Source organism: Dryas octopetala, chromosome 3 (genome assembly GCF_963921425.1).
Source record: "Dryas octopetala chromosome 3, drDryOcto1.1, whole genome shotgun sequence".
Lineage (NCBI taxonomy): Eukaryota > Viridiplantae > Streptophyta > Magnoliopsida > Rosales > Rosaceae > Dryas > Dryas octopetala.
Window position 1 is genome coordinate 6,067,923 of NC_141368.1, and position 12,842 is coordinate 6,080,764.

Genomic DNA, 12,842 nt, shown 5'->3' on the forward strand with positions numbered 1-12,842 from the left:
TGCAATCCTGGAGACACGTCAGCAATTCAGCACATTATCTGCAGTTTATTTCGGGTTCCATTTACCATTTTACATTGTTCGGTGTAACCGTGTAAGTCACATAACGTACCAGTTTCCTGGGGTTAAAGTTAAAGGACTATATGACAACTTTTCCCTGTGGCCCCCACCCCGTACCACAATGAACAGGTTAAGAGTTAAGACCATCAAGAGGTTCAGATGCATTTCTAAAAACCCTATGGAATTAATCCAATAATTAATGACAACCAGTTATTAATTTATCTCATTTCCTTCTTAGTAGTCAGCATATAGTATTGGTTGAGCAATGAGCATCTTCTGAAAATGTGCAACAGATCATAAATCTTCTAATGGGTCCAAAAACACATATTGCTTTGCTTTCACACAATTAGCTAGGCAGAAGCCTGGTTAACACACAATTAGAAGATGTCTTATATAGTATATTGTTTGGCAGTATCAAAGAATCCTATTTAATAATTGTTCACCATTGAGTAATATTAAGTGAGACATCTCATTCAGGGGAATGATAGCTACCTTCTTTCTTATTATTCGCATTATATAATGTAGTTTAATGATATGAACCATTCATTCTTTAGACCATCTTTAAAACCCTAAACTTGATTTTTAGGGTTTAGGGTAGAGATCGATAAAACCCCACATTTGTCAACCATGTTACTGTTACTAAAGATTTCCAGCCAAAGACAATAAATGCAGAATTAATAGCTGGCCGGGAATGAACTAGAAAGCCATTTTATGTGCATGGTGATATATATATACATGTTGCATGCACTTGATCATGATCATCACCATTAATCTTTGCCATATGACCATCAATCTGCCTTTAAAAGAAAACCTATGGCAACTTGGCAAGTTGTATATATGCATTATCACTCCCTCCAAATAATTTGAGTTGGGAAGCTAGCTCCGACCAATTATGCTGTACAGGCAGTCATGGACTCATGCATTGTTTTTCTTCATATTGAATGTTTGTGTCTACGGCCTATCTATAATCTTAATGAGCACCAACTATTTATTTGTAGGTAAAAGTAGACATCTTTTTCATTAATGATCATTATTTATAAGAGATTGATGGGTGCAGGGTACGTATCAAAGATCACAATTGTTCAGGTTTTGCATGCAATTCATTTAACACTTGACAATTCTAGGCTCTACCCCCCTCCCCTCTCTCTCTCTCTCTCTCTCTCTCTCTCTCTCTGAGCTAGCTAAAGCCATGGAGGTGTTCATGGCAATGTGTCTGCTGGCTCTTTTCTTTACTTTCTTTTCCCTCTGTAAGTTGGTTCTGAAAAGGAGAGACCAGTCCTGCTATCTGCTGGCCTATGAGTGCTACAAGGCCACAGAGGACATGAAGCTCCACACCGATTCATGTGCAAAACTCGTCATGCGGAACAAGAACCTGGGGTTAGAAGAATTCAGGTTCCTCCTTAAAACCATGGTCAATTCGGGCATCGGTGAGGAAACTTCCTGCCCAAGAAACATTATTGCAGGCAGAGAAAATTGTTCCACCCTAGCAGATGCACTCTCGGAGATGGATAATATCATCTTCGACACGCTTGACAACCTTTTCGCCAAGACTAATGCAATAATTTCTCCGTCACAAATCGACATTCTTGTCGTTAATGTGTCCATGTTCTCCCCTGCACCCTCTCTAACAGCTCGGATAGTAAACCGCTACAAGATGAGGCAGGATATAAAGACCTTCAACCTCTCAGGAATGGGCTGCAGTGCGAGTCTCGTTGCCATTGATGTCGTGCAGAACTTGTTCAAAACCTACAAGAATGCAAATGCCCTTGTTGTGAGCACCGAATCCATAGCTCCCAATTGGTATTGTGGCAAAGAAAAGTCCATGATGCTCACCAACTGCCTCTTTCGCTCAGGAGGGTGTTCGATTCTGTTCACAAACAACAGAGGCCTGAAGCACAAAGCCATGTTGAAATTGAAGTGTTTGGTAAGAACCCATATTGGCTCGAGCAATGAGGCCTATGAATGTTGCATACAACTGGAAGATGAGAAGGGATATCAGGGTTTTCGCCTTACCAAACACCTCACAAAAGCAGCAGCTCTGGCTTTCACTATGAACCTCCAAGTTCTGGTCCCAAAAGTGCTTCCACTGAGAGAAATAATTAGGTACCTTGTGGCCTCTAGGCTTCAGAACAGAAGTGGAAAAAGCCAAAAGCTAGAAGCAGTGGGAATTGGGTTGAATCTCAAGACTGGAATAGAGCATTTCTGTATTCACCCTGGTGGAAGAGCAATCATAGATGGGATTGGTAAGAGCTTATCACTAAGTGCATATGATCTTGAGCCATCTAGAATGGCACTTCACAGATTTGGCAACACATCAGCTGCTGGCTTTTGGTATGCTTTGGGATACATGGAAGCCAAAAAGAGGCTTAGAAAAGGCAATAGGATTCTGATGAGTGGGTTTGGAGCTGGTTTTAAGTGCAATAACATTGTGTGGGAGGTAGTGAAGGATTTGGATGATGCCAATGTCTGGGAAGAGTGCATAGATTGTTACCCTCCTAAGATACTTGTCAATCCTTTCATGGAGAAGTATAGTTGGCTCAATGATGAGTATCTAAACTTTGTTAGGCTTGATTTTTCCCAATTATTTGTTTAGTTTTAGCTTTGTTTTGATTAAGTCATTTCGATCTTTTTCCTTCATTGTATGTTGCATTGATTATGATTTTATCAATTATATGATTGTTTAAAGTTTCTCACTTAAAGGGTACTATTTTCTTTCATCAACAAAACAATGTATCTCATACATAAAACCAGAGCATGTGTTTCTAGAGCAATTTCGGATAAGATCCATCTAAGTTGCTACAATTTTGAATATTGGTACTGAAAATATCTACTTCTCAAATCAATGGTCAAGCTTTCAACATTCCGACCTATACGTTGCCTATTTTATGACAGTCCATTGATGCATATTCGTACTGTCAGATATTGGTGTTTCATGCACTTGCCTCTAATTTCTGAAATAAATTAACATGAACTACTCAGTCTATAAAGTCAAGTAAGTCTGCATATATAAGTGATGGAAGTGTCTCCTTTTGCCTTATGAGCTTCACAATATTCACCATGTATCCTGGCACATCTTGTTATTAAGAATTGGCAAGGGGCTGATGTTTCAAACAGAAGGTAACATATCAATAAGAAGTTGATCAATAAATTTTCCATTAATTCATGAAGATTGAAGGTACATCCTAACATTTTTATGAATCTTGCACTGTTTCTACTTTCTACACCATTATTTTGAATAGGGAATTACAGATGCACCCTCTGAGTGCCATATACTGCCATGTCTGATACACAATAAATTCTCATTTAAAAGACTACCTATAGTTTTCCCATGTGTGGGCCACCAAAAAGCTGGCCAATGCTGTTCTTACCATCAATTATAATAAATTGTCCTTACCAAAAGTTGGCCAATGCTGCAGTGTTGTGAACAGGTTAGAAATCCTATCAAACTGTGGTTGTCAAATATACATTTTCAAACAAACACGTTGAATATTTTCCAAGCAACATCCTTGCTTAGTCCCAAATTTTACCCCACAAAATCTCAACCAGAAAGTGTAAAACTATAAACAATGACGTAAAACATTTGCACAATTGACTTTTTCAAAGAACATATAGAATTATACACAGACCACTTGGGTTCAATCAAGGGCTGATTTCATGTAAGATGTGAAATTGACAAAGAAACTAGCAAGCTTATTAGAGTTATGGGTCATTGAGTTGGGCATTGGAATTGCTTTGGGACTATAAGATAGACTGAAATTGTTTCTCAATATAGGGACCAAATGAGTGGTGACTTGAGCTAAGTTTTTGTATGTTGTAAGGTTGAAAGTAAACAGAGTAGGTAGGACTAATCCCACATCGACCAGAAGAGAAAGAAGTACCTAGTCTCAGTGCCTTAAAATAAAGCAGCTGGTTTCAGCTAAAAGTTCGGAGCCATGCGTTGAGCACAAAGCGAACTATTCTTTCGCCTTTTACTAAAGAATACCGTGTGCGCGGCGCTTGAAGTGGCATACGCCTATTTTTGGAGGGGCGCACCTCTGTGGGTGCCCCTAACAATGCTAGTGTCAAATGTTATATAGTACTGGCCTCTAATGCAAAGTAAGCTGTTGACTTGAGTGTTTATTAGAAACACGCGCGTGCAGCGCTACATATTCAAGGACTCTCGTTTTGTTTTGAATAAAAATTAAAATAGAAATGGTCCCGCAGTTTTTTGTCATGGAGAGTAGGAAACTTGGGATCATTTAGCTAGTTATAAAGTTTCGGTCTTTGTTTTTTTCATTTCTTCCTTGTGGATCGAAAGCTGACTGACCAGGCAGTAGGTTTCTTGCAGTGTTTTTTCCCTAATATTTATCTCATTTTGGACATGATTTATTGGAGTTTGGATGCTAAGTTTTCGGATTTTTGTATCTAATTCTTGACAGGATTTATTTGAGTTTTAAATTTTAGATTTTTGGATTTTGGGCGGACAAATGGGTTATGAGCGATGAGATCCAAAAAAGTTTACATGAGTGGCGCGCTATGAATGTGTGCGGCAGTCCGCTTTAGAGACGGATTGTATAATTCAAAATGGAAACAATTTGCTGAAGAATGAAATTGTAGGATAATAAAGTATTAGGGTAATATAAATTAAAAATTTCAAACTAAACCATATCTAATTTGCAACCTAATCATGATCAGTTATGTGATTAGGAAGCTCTGGACAAGTCAGGCCCAAAAAAACAAAATCTGGACAACTTCAACCGAATCATTGTCATTATGGCCCAACATTCTTGGTGGGTTATATAGCTCATAGTAGGCCTTTTGAGTCCCACAAAGTCTCAAACAGGAGGTGTAAGACTAAACAATGGCGCAAAATCATTTGCAAATTTGACATTTCAAAGAGCATAATATACACAGACTGATTCATCCACATAATGGAATTACACACAAGCTGATTTCATGTAAAGTATGAAATTGACAAAGCCACAAAGGAACTAGCAAGCTTATACGAGTTTTGCTGAGTTGGGCATTGGAATTGGAATTGCTCTGGGATTGCTCTGGGACTATAAGATAGACTGAATTGGTGAGCTGATCTTCAAAGGGTGAGAATTTTGCTGGGTAATAGACTAATAGGTAAGATGATCAAGGGTCCTCTGGGGTTGAACATGAAGGACTGGAGAATTATTATTAGCTACTAAAGCTTTTTGGTATCTCATATTTCAGTCCAAGCATCAGACCTGGTGCTAATGAGGCCATGTTTCTTATCATTGATGTGTGGTGATCTGGGTTTGGAACTTGAAATTTTACTTATGGAGCTTTAGTAACTTGAATGAAATCTTAAACTCTTCGAAATAGAAGGGTGAATGGGCATGAGCAAAGTTTGAAATGCACATGATCTAAACAATGGCATCATGGAGATTCTCTGCAATTTGGAAGCTGGTCTGAACGTGAAGGTAGAGGAACTCTATGATGAGCTGGTTGAATGGATTGCTCAAAAGTGACCTGAAAATCTGAAATAGAATCAAATGAAGGTTATGAGATGCTGGTATATATGGTTTTCCTTGGGGAGAATCCCCTCTACATGTCATGACTTGTGCTGAGTTTTTAATGTTGACTGTTGAACTGAAAACTATGAATCAAGAGTGGTGGGCACTACTCGCTAGAATCCCACATCGAGTAGAAGAGTGAAGACTAGCTAATCTTACTAGTATAAAATGAAGCAGCAAATGTATGTTATACTTACGGAGCCATGCGTTGAGCACAAAGCGAACTATTCTTTCGCCTTTTACTAAAGAATACCGTGTGCGCGGCGCTTTAAGTGGCATACGCCTATTTTTGGAGGGGTGCACCTCTGTGGGTGCCCCTTACAATTCCAGTATAAAAATTTTGGCAACAATCCTTCTTTGCTGAACGGTTAAAAGATGATGGGAAAAAGTTGGTCATACTTTCAGCGATTCTGGCCAATTGGTTAAAATTGTTGGATTATATAGAATTGGAGCAAGAACTAATTTTTAAATTGGGAGGTAAGTAATATTGACCCAGTGATAGTATCTGAAAAAAATACCAACAAATATTGAATGTTCACTCCTTTGTTTTTTTGTTCTTTTTATTGAGGATAAGTATTGCACATTAGTCATGAACATACACTACGGCTATATACAGACTGAAACTTATATATAATAACATTATACACGTTGATTTCAGTTATTATATAATGCACAATTTCATGTAAGGTATTAAATTGACTCGAATAACTACTGGTGGTGACACCTAGTTTCTCATTTATTAAAGAATGTATTTAGTTTAAATTTCATTGACGAAAGTTGGTAATGATATAAAAAAAAAAAAAAAAAGGCATGAAATTAATAAAAAAAAAAACTAGCAAATTAACCTTGCTAGAGTTTTGGGTTATTGAGTCGAGCAGGAATTTCTTTGGGATAAAAAAATAGAATGAATTGGTAGGTTAATCTTCAAAGGGTGAGGATTTTGGTGGGGAGTAGCTAAGATGAGCAAAGGTCCTCTTGGAGCATTAAGTCTTAGAGAACTATTTTTACCTTAACGTTATTTGGTATCTCATGTTTTCTTCATGAAACTTGGCTTGGAATTTATTATTATTTTTAAAATCGAAATAGCATTGTATTAAAGAGCCCCAAAGGCAAAAATACAACACAAATGCCACTAATCCGGGCATAGAACATAACAAGGGCAAAGCCCAACAAAAGGAAAACATACACAAAAAACTACAAGTTAAACAAGAACGACAACAAAAAAACCAAAACGGCAACAAAATATCCCAAATCCAGCCCTAACCAAAATCCATAAGCTAAAAGTTCACTAATGGAGCTTAAAAGAAATCTCTCAAGGATACTACTATTAACAGAAATTGAAATTGTTTCTCCATAATGGACAATTGGACATGATCACTAAAGTTTAAAGATTACATCTAAAGGTCTACTCCAGCGTCTTGGTCCCGAAAATATATGGAAAGCTAGTTTGGTTTGGTGCTAGAGGACATCACAGAGTAGGAGGCTGAACTTGGAAGTAGAGGAAAACCAAATGAGTCTTGATGATTATGAAAACCATTAAATCAGCAATAGTTTGGATGAATAATGGATTGCTCAAGAATGACCTGTAATACAAACAATCACATGGTTTTATAACTTTTGTTGTTGGGGGTTAAGGGCCCTCTCATTTTCATCAACAAAAAAGGTAAGAATATGAGTGATGAGCTGTAGGACTTGCATCCCACATCGAGAGGAGGAGCAAGAGCTGGCTGCTCTCACTAGTATAAAACGAAGCAGCAAATGTTTGTTACACTTACGGAGCCATGCGTTGAGCACAAAGCGAACTATTCTTTCGCCTTTTACTAAAGAATACCGTGTGCGCGGCGCTTTAAGTGGCATACGCCTATTTTTGGAGGGGCGCACCTCTGTGGGTGCCCCCAACAATTCTAGTTTAAAGTATTTTATTTATTTAGTCTTTTAATATAAATATAATTGCATTTTAAAAATCATTTTCTGTAAAAATTGTCAAATAAACTAATTAATACCAAAAGATATATGTTAAGCAATTGAAAATGGGCCATATTAGGTAGCTTGATTATGTAACAATTACGTACAGCCTGCCACGTGTCCTTTCAGATCTCACAAGCTCCAAATCTCTCTCCCTCTCTCTCCATAAATTTCCATAAATTGTGAGTGCAGAGATCAGAAATGAAGGACAGTTGCAGATCACGTACTAGGTTTCGTCGTCAGCGGAGGAGAGATTGTCGTCAAAGTTGAACTCGTTCTTCGAAAGAGAAGAGAGAGGAAAGTTGCCTCCCATGTCCGACGTGACATTTTTGAAGGTTATGAACTCAGGCGACAACTCGGATCCTCGTGGTGAAGGCACAGTGGCGTCGCAGTGGTAGAGATCACCACAAGGGACTCACCCTTAAAATTATAAACGTATTATAATTTCAGTTAATTGATCTTTATTACTATGTGGTGTTACAGTTACACAAAAAAAATTGTAAAAATTCATATTAAAATTTGAGAAAATAACAAAAGATGGGAAATGGGCTTGTGAGAGGTTTTTCCTTTGGCGGGAAGTGCAGTAAGAGCGTGGAGTATAGTAAAGACTAAAGAGAGTCCAGATCACCTGTCCCCAAAATGATCAAATAACTCCACATTAATTTCCTTATCGGAAGATGAAGTTTAAGAGGGAATTTTACTGAATCAATTAATAGACTACCAAGCAAACTTAAGGTGACTTCAAAGTTCAAACCCCATGTCATCAAAATTTAAGTTAGAAAAGAAAAGAAAAGAAAAGAAGAATGAAAATTAGAAGCTGCTTTGCTTGTTCTGCTACTCGGCTAACACTAAATAAAAGCAGTAAACATAGTTTTGCATATATACAATTTTCTTTAGAACATTTGGTTACAATGCAGGGCATATATGAACAGGAGCATATATAACCCTTTCAAATCCAAACAGTAATGCTATGTAAATATAATAATCAGGTTCTTCACTAATTGGACAGAGCCTAATTATCAAATGTGGCTCAAAACAGTATATATATATAAACAAACCCCAACTCTTTGCTGTCCGTCATCGGCTGCAAATTCACTAATCAACTGGAATTATCTGATTCCTACATACATACATACCAAACATAAAGCTTTGTACATATTACTAAACAACGGTATAAGAATTTTGATATATATGTGCATACATGTAAAACGAATTAGGGTGGAGGCAATGCACAATAATAATACTCTTGCGCGCGACGAGTTTCTTAACATAAATACATGATATATATATATATATATGTGACAACAGGAGAATGGTTCACATGGAAGTGATCGAAATCCAAACATGTGTAGAAAGGTATCTAACTAATGCATGCTGTACCTGAAAACGGATGTGAGACAGATCCACGTAGTAAGTACTTCATCCCTCTTTGAAGCAGTGAAGGAAAACATTTCGAGCAGCATGGTCCTCCCACTCTAACCCATTCCACCACTCTCGCTCTCCCTGGATGATGAGATTGCATCCTTGGGCACTCCTAGTGTCTAGTGGCAGCTTCTTCAGTTCTGGACAGTCAGATATATGGACTTCCTTCAGGTATGGAAAGGGTAAGGCCTTTTCATATATGCTCTGCAATGATGTTAGAGAGGACAAACTCAATCTTGTAATTTTTGCAAATGGGTTCAATTCTTTTACCACCTTTTCCACTCCACCCAATCTTTCCAAATTGATTATTTTGTCCATTTCAGAGCAAAACTCTACAATTAAACGCACAAGATTTGGAGCGAAAATGAGCCATGTCAGATCCTTCAGTTTCCTGCAATTAAGTATAAATACTCGTTGAAGGCCAACGAAGCAACTTTTATTTATAGTAATCAAGTCGCGAATAGGATCTCGTCCTACTCCTTCCCAATAAACCACCTTCAATTCTTCCAAATTTGTACACTCCTCAATGCGAAGGACATCAAGACATTTCATATTTGCCAAAGATGATATATCGAGAACGTTGGTACTGTCAAAATCTCGTAAAAAGAGCTCTTTAGTGCAGGCCACAAGCTTAAGGTAGCTTAAGAAATATTGTTCGAAACAAGAGCTACTTCTTATGGTCAATGAAAAGAAATCAATGTGTTTCAAACAGTGCAATCCACCCAGTATGCCTTTTTCACTGACAAAGAGAAGTTCGTCTGAAACACCACAATCCCGCATTCTCAAAACTTTTAGCATGGAGAAACTTGATATTATATGTGGTGGGACAAATTCCAGCTCAGATGTACACTCCAAATCCAAATACTTGAGCTTTATTAAGGCCTTTAACTCCACTGGCAGCTCTCTTATACCAGTTCTGGACAAACTGAGATGTTGTAATGAAACCAGCTTTGAAACTCCTGGCGGCAGTCTGGTTAACTCCTTATTGCGAGACAAATCCATAACTTTCAGATTAGGCATAAAATCAAAGAAGCCTTCAGAAATCATCTTCAAATTATTCCCTTGAAGAATCAAGGTTAGCAGATTGGGAGATTCTGGTGTTTCAACTAGATATTCAATATGATTATCCATTAATGACACCCTTTTCGTGCTCTTCCATTTTTCAACATTTGGTGCTTCCACCAAATTTGCACCAGGGTCGACAAGGAAATTTTCTTCTATTTTCTTTGTATCACAAGCCAACCACAATGCCATGTCTCGAATGACATCATGCATTTTTACCTTACTTCCCTCATAATGCGCTTCCAATAAACATGCACTAAGAAGAGTATCTATGATATCATAACTCTCATTTTGTGCTTCCTCTACATTTGCATTGTCATGCAGTATTTCCTCACACATCCAGCAATATGATATATCATGTCTATATAGGTAACAATCTTGGGGAAATAATGCAAAATATAGGAAGCATGATTTGACTTTCTCACTTGGTAGATTATCATAAGTAAACTTTAAAAGAGAGAACACCTTTTCCATACCTGAAAACTTTAAGGCATCTTTCTTCAAAACTTGAATTGCATAATTCCATGCTTGAGGAGTCTTCTTGCAAGCCATGGCCCTACCAACTGTAATTAGAGAAAGTGGCAAACCACCACACTCTTTTGCCACAGTTTGAGCAATATCTGGAGGAATATTAACAAGGGTTTCTTTCCCAACCTTCTGTTCAAACAATTCCCATGCTTTGTCCCATGCCAAACACTCCACTTTTATCTTCTTGTGAGCATCCATACGACCACATACTTCCTCGAAACGAGTTGTAAAGACAATCTTGGACTTGTTCTGTCCACCAGAAATATTAGGAAGCCCTATTTTGGCTATATCAACCTGCTCCCATATATCATCTAAAAACAACACAAACTTCTTTTCGCTCAAGACCCTGAGGATATCTTCAGCCTTTTCATGCTGCTCTTTTTGCATCCATGTGTCACCAGAAAGCCCAATCCTTTTACCAATCAGAGCTTGAACACTTTCAAGTTTGTAGTTCTGGGAGACCACTACCCAGATCACAAGACTGAAATCTTTACGAGTTTGGACCAACTTGTTATTGATTTGGGTTAGGAGGGTGGTCTTGCCCACCCCTCCCATCCCATATACACCAATTATCCCCACTTGCTCATCTTCAATGTGCCTCCAAACGTTATCAAGCATCGATTCCATGCCCACAGTAGGCACAACATGTACAGAACTGACTACAGGGGCAGGTACACTATGAGCCACATTTTCAAAAACTCCATTGCTCTTTAAATCAGCGACTCGCACCAACATGTTAGCAACTTTTTTTCCGTAGCTGTAGCTGGACATGTAGTTCTTCGAACAGTAACCTCCGCAGCATAATTTCTCAATTTCTTGATTGCCATCATTTACAACTTGATTGACTTCAGTTTCAGTAGCCTCCACACTTGACATCCACCACTGTACATGCTCTGACCGCTTCATGAATGGATTCTCCTCAGCTACGGCCACCCTTCTCTTCACATCATTCTTTATGGACTCTAATTCTTGCACAAAAGTTTTCAGAGCTTCAAGGTTTTCTTCAAGCTTACGTACATGTTCTGCTCGTCGCGTAGTGGAATTCCAGCAGCCAGAAACAATGGCATCGCACGGTAAAGAGACCGAGAAGATGTTACCCATTGCAGAAAAAATGAGAGTCGACTTCTTTTGAGAGGAAAAGTTGTAGATGGGTTCCCAAAATTCAGAACCCCTCAATGTTGGTATATACTTTACAAAGTAATACCAAGATATATGGGTGAAAAGTTTACAAACTTTATCCACTTCTCACACATTCTCACAAATACTAAAAGAGAGAGAGAACAATTTATTTTATTAGCTAGACTGAATGATCAAGTCTGATTGTCTTGATCGAAACTTACAAACACATATCCCTTATATAGAGAGCTTTCATCACAAAAGTCAACAGACTCTTTATTACAAGCTGGTGAAATAGTAGAGCTAGCCTTTCTAGTGTATATATCTAAAACATAGGGGGGCAAATGAAGAAAATCAGCACCAATACATACGCAAACTAGTATGAAACTATGACAAAGTAAAAAGCAGTCAATCACCAACCCATGTGAACCACGTGATGGAGTATTGACTTGCTTATTCCAACACTCAATTGGATTCTTGCTACTTGCTAGCTTGAAGACATTAGGATAATTTAATTAAGGAATTGCCAACTTGCAATAAATTTCTGGATTAATTATATATATGGTCCAAAAAGTCGAATTTATAACTCAAGAAACTCTCTCAATGCAATACTTATTCATTTTTTTTGCATTCTCTTGAAGTTTGCTTTACCTGCTCTTCAATTTTGACACAATATTTATATCACTGTGTCATATGGAAAGACCACACATTCCGGTGTAGCACAACAAAATTTAAATTGGCCGATCTGCTTAACCAAAAAAACACTACTATGCATCACTTCAATATTTGAAAAGGAAAAACGTAAAATTACTTATTTGAAACAGAAGCTTTTAGATGCTGATCCAAATTAAAATGCATGTACAGCTATTAATAGGTTTGTATATTTAATTTTCTTACTCATTTTACACATTGATGTAAATAATGAAAGTGTCCCTAATTTTATGTCTATTGTTCATTTGTTCCTAATTTGGGAAAAATTATTCTATACATCTGTATTATGAATATCATCCAGTCCACATGTTATAATATAAGTGTGGCTGTAACCCTAATCTTGATTCCTGATAACAAAGTTGGCTTTGTTAAAAAAATAAACCCAAAAAAAAAAAAAATTCATTTTCAGAGTCTTTATATTATTATTATTATTATTGTTATTATTATTATGATTATTAT

General features: G+C 37.5%; 3 non-coding genes and 2 pseudogenes across 4 annotated transcripts; 4 read left to right on the forward strand and 1 right to left on the reverse strand.

Annotated features, from left to right (window-relative positions):
• Positions 1–1,246: 1,246 nt before the first annotated feature.
• LOC147290124 (3-ketoacyl-CoA synthase 19 pseudogene) lies at positions 1,247–2,612 on the forward strand (annotated as a pseudogene).
• Positions 2,613–3,985: 1,373 nt separating this feature from the next.
• Positions 3,986–4,102, forward strand: LOC147290125 (U5 spliceosomal RNA). Its single transcript, XR_015121566.1, has one exon. It is a non-coding gene; the product is annotated as a U5 spliceosomal RNA (small nuclear RNA).
• Positions 4,103–5,778: 1,676 nt separating this feature from the next.
• LOC147290126 (U5 spliceosomal RNA) lies at positions 5,779–5,895 on the forward strand. The gene has a single exon (XR_015121565.1). It is a non-coding gene; the product is annotated as a U5 spliceosomal RNA (small nuclear RNA).
• Positions 5,896–7,356: 1,461 nt separating this feature from the next.
• On the forward strand, positions 7,357–7,473 carry LOC147290127 (U5 spliceosomal RNA). The gene has a single exon (XR_015121564.1). It is a non-coding gene; the product is annotated as a U5 spliceosomal RNA (small nuclear RNA).
• A 938-nt stretch (positions 7,474–8,411) lies between these two features.
• LOC147290128 (disease resistance protein RPS5 pseudogene) lies at positions 8,412–11,783 on the reverse strand (annotated as a pseudogene). Its single transcript, XR_015121274.1, has 2 exons — positions 8,925–11,783; positions 8,412–8,664 (listed from the first exon to the last, which is right to left on the reverse strand). The product of XR_015121274.1 is annotated as a disease resistance protein RPS5 pseudogene (transcript).
• Between the last annotated feature and the right edge of the window lie 1,059 nt (positions 11,784–12,842).